The sequence below is a fragment of the Onthophagus taurus genome, unplaced genomic scaffold (genome assembly GCF_036711975.1).
Source record: "Onthophagus taurus isolate NC unplaced genomic scaffold, IU_Otau_3.0 ScKx7SY_31, whole genome shotgun sequence".
Classification (NCBI taxonomy): Eukaryota; Metazoa; Arthropoda; class Insecta; order Coleoptera; family Scarabaeidae; genus Onthophagus; species Onthophagus taurus.
This window is the reverse complement of record NW_027248956.1, coordinates 15,859-24,495: the sequence shown is the minus strand read 5'-3', so window position 1 is coordinate 24,495 and position 8,637 is coordinate 15,859. Positions and strand designations below refer to the sequence as shown.

General features: G+C 50.5%; 2 non-coding genes across 2 annotated transcripts; both read right to left on the bottom strand.

Moving 5' to 3' along the window:
• Positions 1–1,764: 1,764 nt before the first annotated feature.
• LOC139432584 (5.8S ribosomal RNA) lies at positions 1,765–1,919 on the bottom strand. The gene has a single exon (XR_011642324.1). It is a non-coding gene; the product is annotated as a 5.8S ribosomal RNA (ribosomal RNA).
• Positions 1,920–3,012: 1,093 nt separating this feature from the next.
• Positions 3,013–4,939, bottom strand: LOC139432585 (small subunit ribosomal RNA). Its single transcript, XR_011642325.1, has one exon. It is a non-coding gene; the product is annotated as a small subunit ribosomal RNA (ribosomal RNA).
• Between the last annotated feature and the right edge of the window lie 3,698 nt (positions 4,940–8,637).

Below are 8,637 nucleotides of genomic sequence, written 5' to 3'. Positions count from 1 at the left end.
GCTAGACTCCTTGGTCCGTGTTTCAAGACGGGTCCTGAAAGTACCCAAAGCTATAGCGCCGTAGACTGGCGTGTATTAAATTTTGGGGTCTGTCCGAGGACAACGTCGCCAACAGCCGAACGTTCGAAGATCCGGTACCAGGCCCGGACGCCTCGATTGACGTTCGCGCTTGCGACGAGCCGGACGCGAACAAGTCGCGGCCCCACGCCTTAGTTATACCGTCGGTCGAGCCGGTCGGGACACCGCGGGTCCGAACGCTCATAATAACGGCGTTCGGTCTCCACCGCGGGCCTTAAACCGACGCCCAACGGGTCACGACGTCCTACAGGAGGAGAAGTGCACGCGTCCAATGCCCGATCGTTCGACGTGCCGTGCGGGCTGACACACCCGTGAGGGGGACAGCTCGTCAACAAAACACGAAGCTCGCGAACACCGGTCGCGTTGAATCTCCCCTTTCGACCTTTCGGGTTTCTCAGGTTTACCCCTGAACGGTTTCACGTACTATTGAACTCTCTCTTCAAAGTTCTTTTCAACTTTCCCTCACGGTACTTGTTCGCTATCGGTCTCGTGGTCATATTTAGCCTTAGATGGAGTTTACCACCCACTTAGGGCTGCACTCTCAAGCAACCCGACTCTGAGGAGAGATCCTCCCGCTACCGACGGCCGCCTCTACGGGCCTGGCACCCTCTCTGGGTAAGTGGCCCCGTTCAAGAAGGACTTGGGCTCGCCGTGCGATCTCGGGATAGCGGATCCTCCCTAACACCACATTTCCCGGCGTCCGTTTCCGGCCGCGGGATTCGGTGCTGGGCTTTTCCCTGTTCGCTCGCCGCTACTAAGGGAATCCTTGTTAGTTTCTTTTCCTCCGCTTAATAATATGCTTAAATTCAGCGGGTACTCTCACCTGCTCTGAGGTCGCGTTTCACAAGAGCGAGTCGGAGGCGTAGCTTTTTCTTAAAAATATAAAATTATTAAGTTGCCGCCGCCAAGTTCTCTAGCTCTCTTATATTACAACGTATATTTTTTTAACAAAAATATATCATCGCCTCGGTCACACAAACGGCACGCACCCGTCGATATATTCGCGCGCTCTTTCGGCGGTAGTTAAAATAACAAACATAACATAGCGATCCGTCGCTTCGATGGGCGACGAGTACGGAAGGAGAGCGCAAAACGCTCTCTCAATCACCTCGCTATGCGTGGTTGTTACCACTTCACGCTACGCTGACGCGCGAATATCGATACTCTACGCGATCTGACGAAGCCGTGTTGTATTGTTTTATTAACGCTAAACGTGACTGTACATCGCATCGCCGCCTCCGAACATAGATACGTCATTTTTAATCCGACAAGCGAAAAATATTAATTACTACGACGACTCGCTCGCGTTGGGCGGTCAGACCGTTCGTAAAAAATTTCCATTAGTCGTTGCCGTTCGGCGTACATGCGGGGCTGTTATAATACGACGACGCCCGTTTTATGCGGTAAAACAAACTCTCTGACACGTCGATCACAATCGAGTTCGGACTGGCGTATGTAACACGACGAGACCGTATATTACTGGATATACTGGTGCACGTCGCTCGCCGCGAACCAATAAAGGCGTTAATTTTAATCGACGCTAAACGAACGGACGAGCTCGCCGCCCTCTGCTATGGAGGGGCGGTCGAAGCGGGCCGGACTCGTTCGCGAACGATCAGATATTTGCCACGACGCACCGCGCCGTTTTTCGGCGCGTAGCGCGCCCGGCAGTCGTGGAAATTGAAACGACCCTCAGCCAGGAGTGGTCCAGGAACAGTATCCGAAGACCGCAATGTGCGTTCGAAGTGTCGATGTTCAAGTGTCCTGCAGTTCACAATTTGACGCGCAATTAGCTGCGTTCTTCATCGACCCACGAGCCAAGTGATCCACCGTTCAGGGTAATCTTTTTTGATCACGTTACTTAAAGTAACAACGCCAGCTCGTGCGCACTCTCTGTTGCGCGGTAGCGGCGGATTTGGGCTAGTTTTACACCGTACAAGTTAACATTTACGCTTGGTAATTGCATTTATTAACACAGGCGTTATATTATCGCTCCGCCAGGCGGCTTTACGACGCAAACACCGGCGGCCAAGACGACGACGACAGTTTCCTCGAACGTCGTACGACGAAATATAGCCGGCGAGAGGGACGAGCGCTCGCCCGCCGATCGTGCGTGGCGGCGGAACAACTAAGCGCTCCCGTCGTCGTTTATTGTCGGGCCTTGCGATTATAAATTTTGGGCGAACATCATTTTACCACCGTCGGAGTGCCGCACTCGTCGTCCTCAATGGAGGAGGTTGGTGCGCTTCTCCTTTTCGCAGATACTAAACCGAACTCGCGCGCGTTATACGAATGGTAACGCGCAGCGGTGGTGTTTCCCTACGATAGGTACCCAAAAAAATTATTAAATAATCGAAAGCCTCGATCGGTCTCCGACGGGTTTCCGTCGTCTTTCGACGGACTACGACCCACACTCTTTAAATGCGTCCAAGCCGCTCTGGATTTCCGGAGCGACAACGTGATGCGTTCGAAAAATATGACCGCTTCGAAACACCTAGGTTTCGCCCCCCCCATCTCGCGCGATGGTGTACGTACGACGAGGACGTACCACTCTATTCACGACAAGATTAAGAGACTACTAATCGATGTTCTCTGCGGTCGATATTATTACGTTTAAAAGCGCGTCGAGCGTGCTTTAGCTGTGTGTAAGACGAGCGGCGACGTCTTATAATATTATTATTAATATTATACGCGTCTGCCTATCTATCACGCCTGGTTATACACACGAAAAGAACGACGTGCGACGACGACTTTTTCATCGTTAAAAGTTCGGCCGCGAACGACACCGAAAGCGCTGCTGTTAGTTATAAATTCATCGTCGAAACGATATGCGAAGATATAAAAACGCGCGCTTCTCTCGGGTTCGTCGGCACGAAGACTTGGTTTGGTTCTCTTTTAACGACGCGACGACGTTATTTTGCGTTCGCGTTACGTTAATGATCCTTCCGCAGGTTCACCTACGGAAACCTTGTTACGACTTTTACTTCCTCTAAATGATCAAGTTCGGTCATCTTCCCAGCAACATCGGCGACGTCGAAACTCCGCCGCGTACCGGTCCGAAGACCTCACTAAATCATTCAATCGGTAGTAGCGACGGGCGGTGTGTACAAAGGGCAGGGACGTAATCAACGCGAGCTTATGACTCGCGCTTACTGGGAATTCCTCGTTCATGGGGAACAATTGCAAGCCCCAATCCCTAGCACGAAGGAGGTTCAACGGGTTACCCGGGCCGCTCGGCCAGGGAAGACACGCTGATTCCTTCAGTGTAGCGCGCGTGCGGCCCAGAACATCTAAGGGCATCACAGACCTGTTATTGCTCAATCTCGTGCGGCTAGAAGCCGCCTGTCCCTCTAAGAAGAATTAATTGTACGCCGACAGTAAAAATCGCGCGCGACCACGACGCGGACGTCGGGCCGGCGGACCTTTGAGATGTCGAAAATACGCCTAGTTAGCAGGCTAGAGTCTCGTTCGTTATCGGAATTAACCAGACAAATCGCTCCACCAACTAAGAACGGCCATGCACCACCACCCACCGAATCAAGAAAGAGCTCTCAATCTGTCAATCCTTCCGGTGTCCGGGCCTGGTGAGGTTTCCCGTGTTGAGTCAAATTAAGCCGCAGGCTCCACTCCTGGTGGTGCCCTTCCGTCAATTCCTTTAAGTTTCAGCTTTGCAACCATACTTCCCCCGGATCCCAAAAGCTTTGGTTTCCCGGAAGCTGCCCGCCGAGTCATCGGAGGAACGTCGGCGGATCGCTAGCTGGCATCGTTTATGGTTAGAACTAGGGCGGTATCTGATCGCCTTCGAACCTCTAACTTTCGTTCTTGATCAATGAAAGCGTTTTTGGCAAATGCTTTCGCTTCTGTCCGTCTTGCGACGATCCAAGAATTTCACCTCTAACGTCGCAATACGAATGCCCCCATCCGTTCCTATTAATCATTACCTCGGGGTTCCGAAAACCAACAAAATAGAACCGAGGTCCTATTCCATTATTCCATGCACACAGTATTCAGGCGAAGTTTTAGCCTGCTTTAAGCACTCTAATTTGTTCAAAGTAAACGTGCCGGCCCACCTCGACACTCAGTAAAGAGCACCGCGGTGGGATTGAAATTGGGCCGCCCCGAAGAGCTAAGCCCACCGGCAGGACGTCCCGCGGACACGCCAGTTGACACCGCGAGCGATGAACCGGCGGCGCGAGACACAAATTCGACTACGAGCTTTTTAACCGCAACAACTTTAATATACGCTTTTGGAGCTGGTGTTACCGCGGCTGCTGGCACCAGACTTGCCCTCCAATTGATCCTCGTTAAAGGGTTTAGAGTGTACTCATTCCGATTACGGGGCCTCGGATGAGTCCCGTATCGTTATTTTTCGTCACTACCTCCCCGTGCCGGGAGTGGGTAATTTGCGCGCCTGCTGCCTTCCTTGGATGTGGTAGCCGTTTCTCAGGCTCCCTCTCCGGAATCGAACCCTGATTCCCCGTTACCCGTTACAACCATGGTAGGCGCAGAACCTACCATCGACAGTTGATAAGGCAGACATTTGAAAGATGCGTCGCCGGTGCGAGACCGTGCGATCAGCAAAAAGTTATTCAGAGTCACCAAGGTGTACGGTGACGGTTTAACCCGCCACCGATTGGTTTTGATCTAATAAAAGCGCTCCTTCCGTCTCCGGTCGGAGCTCTGTTTGCATGTATTAGCTCTAGAATTACCACAGTTATCCAAGTAAATGTGTGTACGATCTAAGGAACCATAACTGATTTAATGAGCCTTTCGCGGTTTCACCTTAATTTGGCTTGTACTGAGACATGCATGGCTTAATCTTTGAGACAAGCATATGACTACTGGCAGGATCAACCAGGGAACTGTTAGCCGTTCGAACGTAGAACACGACAATACGGTAGAAGAACAACGACGACGGTTGCGATCGCTACGGTGCGTCGTAGAGGTGGGCGTAGCAGTGGTAGTCCGGAGCGCGCGCCTCTTAACACAAATCTACCACAACTAAAAGTGTCGGAAGAAGGAAGGGCTACGCTTGCCGCTGCTCAACTTAAAGAACTACTAACGACGTACTACACGCACAATAAAACTCTAGACTGTCCACCCGCGACCGCTGGCTTCCTGCTGCCGAAACAACACAAAAACCACCGACGACGATAATTTTGTCGTTGCTTCGTCCCGTAAAACGTGAATCTCCGCGAACAGACGAACAAGCGTTGAAAAACTGCGACTAACCGTCCACGCAAAACATACACACAACTCCAACCTACGCACGCAGTACAGGACGACGGGGGTGGCGTGTTCACGTGTGTATGTAGAGAGTTTTCGCTCGTCGCCCGTTTATCGGACGCTAAACACAGCCGACCGCGACGAACGCGGGCCGACCAAACGTGTTATATTTTATTGTATTTGAAAGATAAAGAGCTTCGACGGAGGATTTGAGCGCCGCGACACAAGGATCCTAAATCGAAATTTAGTTACCCGGCGCTACGATAAAACCTCTCCTCCTTTTACCCGCCTCGGCTTCTCCTCTTAACAAATAAATTCAATTTCATCGGACTTTACTTTCGTCCGCAAACAGCTTTCACATTCTCGGACACATTCGTCGCTAGATTGAAAGCGTCTTGGAAAATTTGAGACGTATAAATCTTTCGCTCGGATAAATATTCGGAGTCGTTGCATGATTTTTTTCGACAAAGTCGACCAGCGATTGAACGCTTTTTATTCGTACCCGCACAAGAGACATCTGACGCATATTGCGATCGGACTGCCCCGCGGACAAGCTGTCACTTTCTAGCGCGGCGTATGCATCGGCGGTCTTGTAACATCTTCTAATAACAGCGAGCTGTCGTCATCGAAGAAAAGAGTCCCGATATAAAAATAATGCACTAGTATATCAAAGGTAAATCTTCCGAAAACCAGAGATAAATAACGACCGCCCGTTTTCTCCCCCGTTGTTTTGCGGACCAGCGCTCACCACAGCACTTCTATAGACCTCGACACCGCCGTTCCGTATATATCAGCACTCACTTTAGCACTCGAAACGACGACGGGAGACTAAGACGCAAATCAGGGAAACGCTTGCGAAGATTAGAGAGGCCCAGCACACACAGGTTTGTACTTCTATATTTCCGTTGAAAAACGTAAAATAAACCTCTAAAATAACGCAACGAAACCCGAGCAGCACTCACATTAGCACTTAATACAACGTGTCGGGTCGGCTAGAACGTACATTTAGCAAATTCTAAAAGAAGACCTCTAACGCCGCCGTTCCGTATATATCAGCACTCACTTTAGCACTCGAAACGACGACGGGAGAAAACTGACCAACGCCTGCACAAAAATCTGGGAAACGCTAGCGACGGTTAGAGGATTCAGCACACACAATTGCACTTCTATACTTCCGTTGAAAAACGTAAAATAAACCTCTAAAATACGCAGCGAAACCCTAACAGCACTCACTTCAGCACATATTGCAACGCGTCGGGTCGTTAGAACGTACATATCGCATCTCGCCGGCGGAGACCGATCCTGACGGACCGACCTCCTATAGTTACCACGGAACCATGGTCTGTCGTTATGTCGTTCGGTTCGGGCGCTGTGAGCGCGCGCTGCATCGCCCGCTCGCACGCTAGAGCGGTCGGGCCCCGTAAAATCCTTAACGGCGGATGTAACTTTTACGACGGGCGATATAAATAAATTTTTTCCTACTTTTGATAAAACAATTAGCCGGACTGCATTAAATGTCGGTACTATTCAGTGGGATACCCGGTTAGCCGGATTGCATTAAAAGTCGGTACTATTCAGTGGGATACGCGGTTGGCCGGATTGCATTAAAAGTCGGTACTATTCAGTGGGAAATGAAAAAATTAAATTTCTAAAATACTTTAACGTCGAACTGATACCCGGTTAGCCGGATTGCATTGAAAGTCGGTACTATTCAGTGGGAAATAGAAAAAATTAAATTTCTAAAATAGTTTAACTTCTGGATGGTACGAGTTCGTATGCGAACGGAAAACGGCTCCGGAGTCTCGTCGCTTCGATTTGCCGTGATGTGCATTGAGTTGCAACGCAGGTCGACAATGTGCCGCACAGTGTGACACAGTTCCACGCAGTTCCACGCATTGCTGCTCGGGTACGAACGTGCGATGCATCGGTCGGTCGTTCCGATTCCTCGATGAGCATTGCGTTGCAGTGAGTTGCCTCGATTTGCAGTGATGTGCAATGAGTTGCAGCGCAAACTGTTAGCCGGACTGCATTAAAAGTCTGTACTATTCAGTGGGATACGCGGTCGGACGGACTGCATTAAAAGTCTGTACTATTCAGTGGGATACGCGGTCGGACGGACTGCATTGAAAGTCTGTACTATTCAGTGGGATACGCGGTCGGACGGACTGCATTAAAAGTCTGTACTATTCAGTGGGATACGCGGTCGGACGGACTGCATTGAAAGTCTGTACTATTCAGTGGGATACGCGGTCGGACGGACTGCATTAAAAGTCTGTACTATTCAGTGGGATACGCGGTCGGACGGACTGCATTGAAAGTCTGTACTATTCAGTGGGATACGCGGTCGGACGGACTGCATTAAAAGTCTGTACTATTCAGTGGGATACGCGGTCGGACGGACTGCATTAAAAGTCTGTACTATTCAGTGGGATACGCGGTCGGACGGACTGCATTGAAAGTCTGTACTATTCAGTGGGATACGCGGTCGGACGGACTGCATTGAAAGTCTGTACTATTCAGTGGGATACGCGGTCGGACGGACTGCATTAAAAGTCTGTACTATTCAGTGGGATACGCGGTCGGACGGACTGCATTAAAAGTCTGTACTATTCAGTGGGATACGCGGTCGGACGGACTGCATTGAAAGTCTGTACTATTCAGTGGGATACGCGGTCGGACGGACTGCATTGAAAGTCTGTACTATTCAGTGGGATACGCGGTCGGACGGACTGCATTGAAAGTCTGTACTATTCAGTGGGATACGCGGTCGGACGGACTGCATTGAAAGTCTGTACTATTCAGTGGGATACGCGGTCGGACGGACTGCATTAAAAGTCTGTACTATTCAGTGGGATACGCGGTCGGACGGACTGCATTGAAAGTCGGTACTATTCAGTGGGAAATAGAAAAAAAAAAATTTAATTTCTAAAATAGTTCAACTTCTCGATGGTACGAGTTCGTATGGGAACGGGAAACGGGTCCGGCGTCTCATCGCTTCGATTTGCCGTGATGTGCATTGAGTTGCAGCGCAGGTCGACAATGTACCGCGCAGTGTGACACAGTTCCACGCATTGTTACTCGGGTACGTACGTGCGTTGCAATCGGTCGGCCCGGGTTATCGATGTGCATTACGTAGCAGTGCGCTGCTTCGACTTGTCGTGACGTACAATGAGTTGCACCGCGGGTCTAAAATGTGCCGCACAGTTCCACGCATTGCTGCTCAGGTACGAACGTGCGGTGCATCGGTCGGACCGGGTTTTCGATGTGCATTGCGTTGCAGTGAGTTGCTTCGACTTGCGGACAAACGTAAGCCGCAGTAAAGCATTAACTATA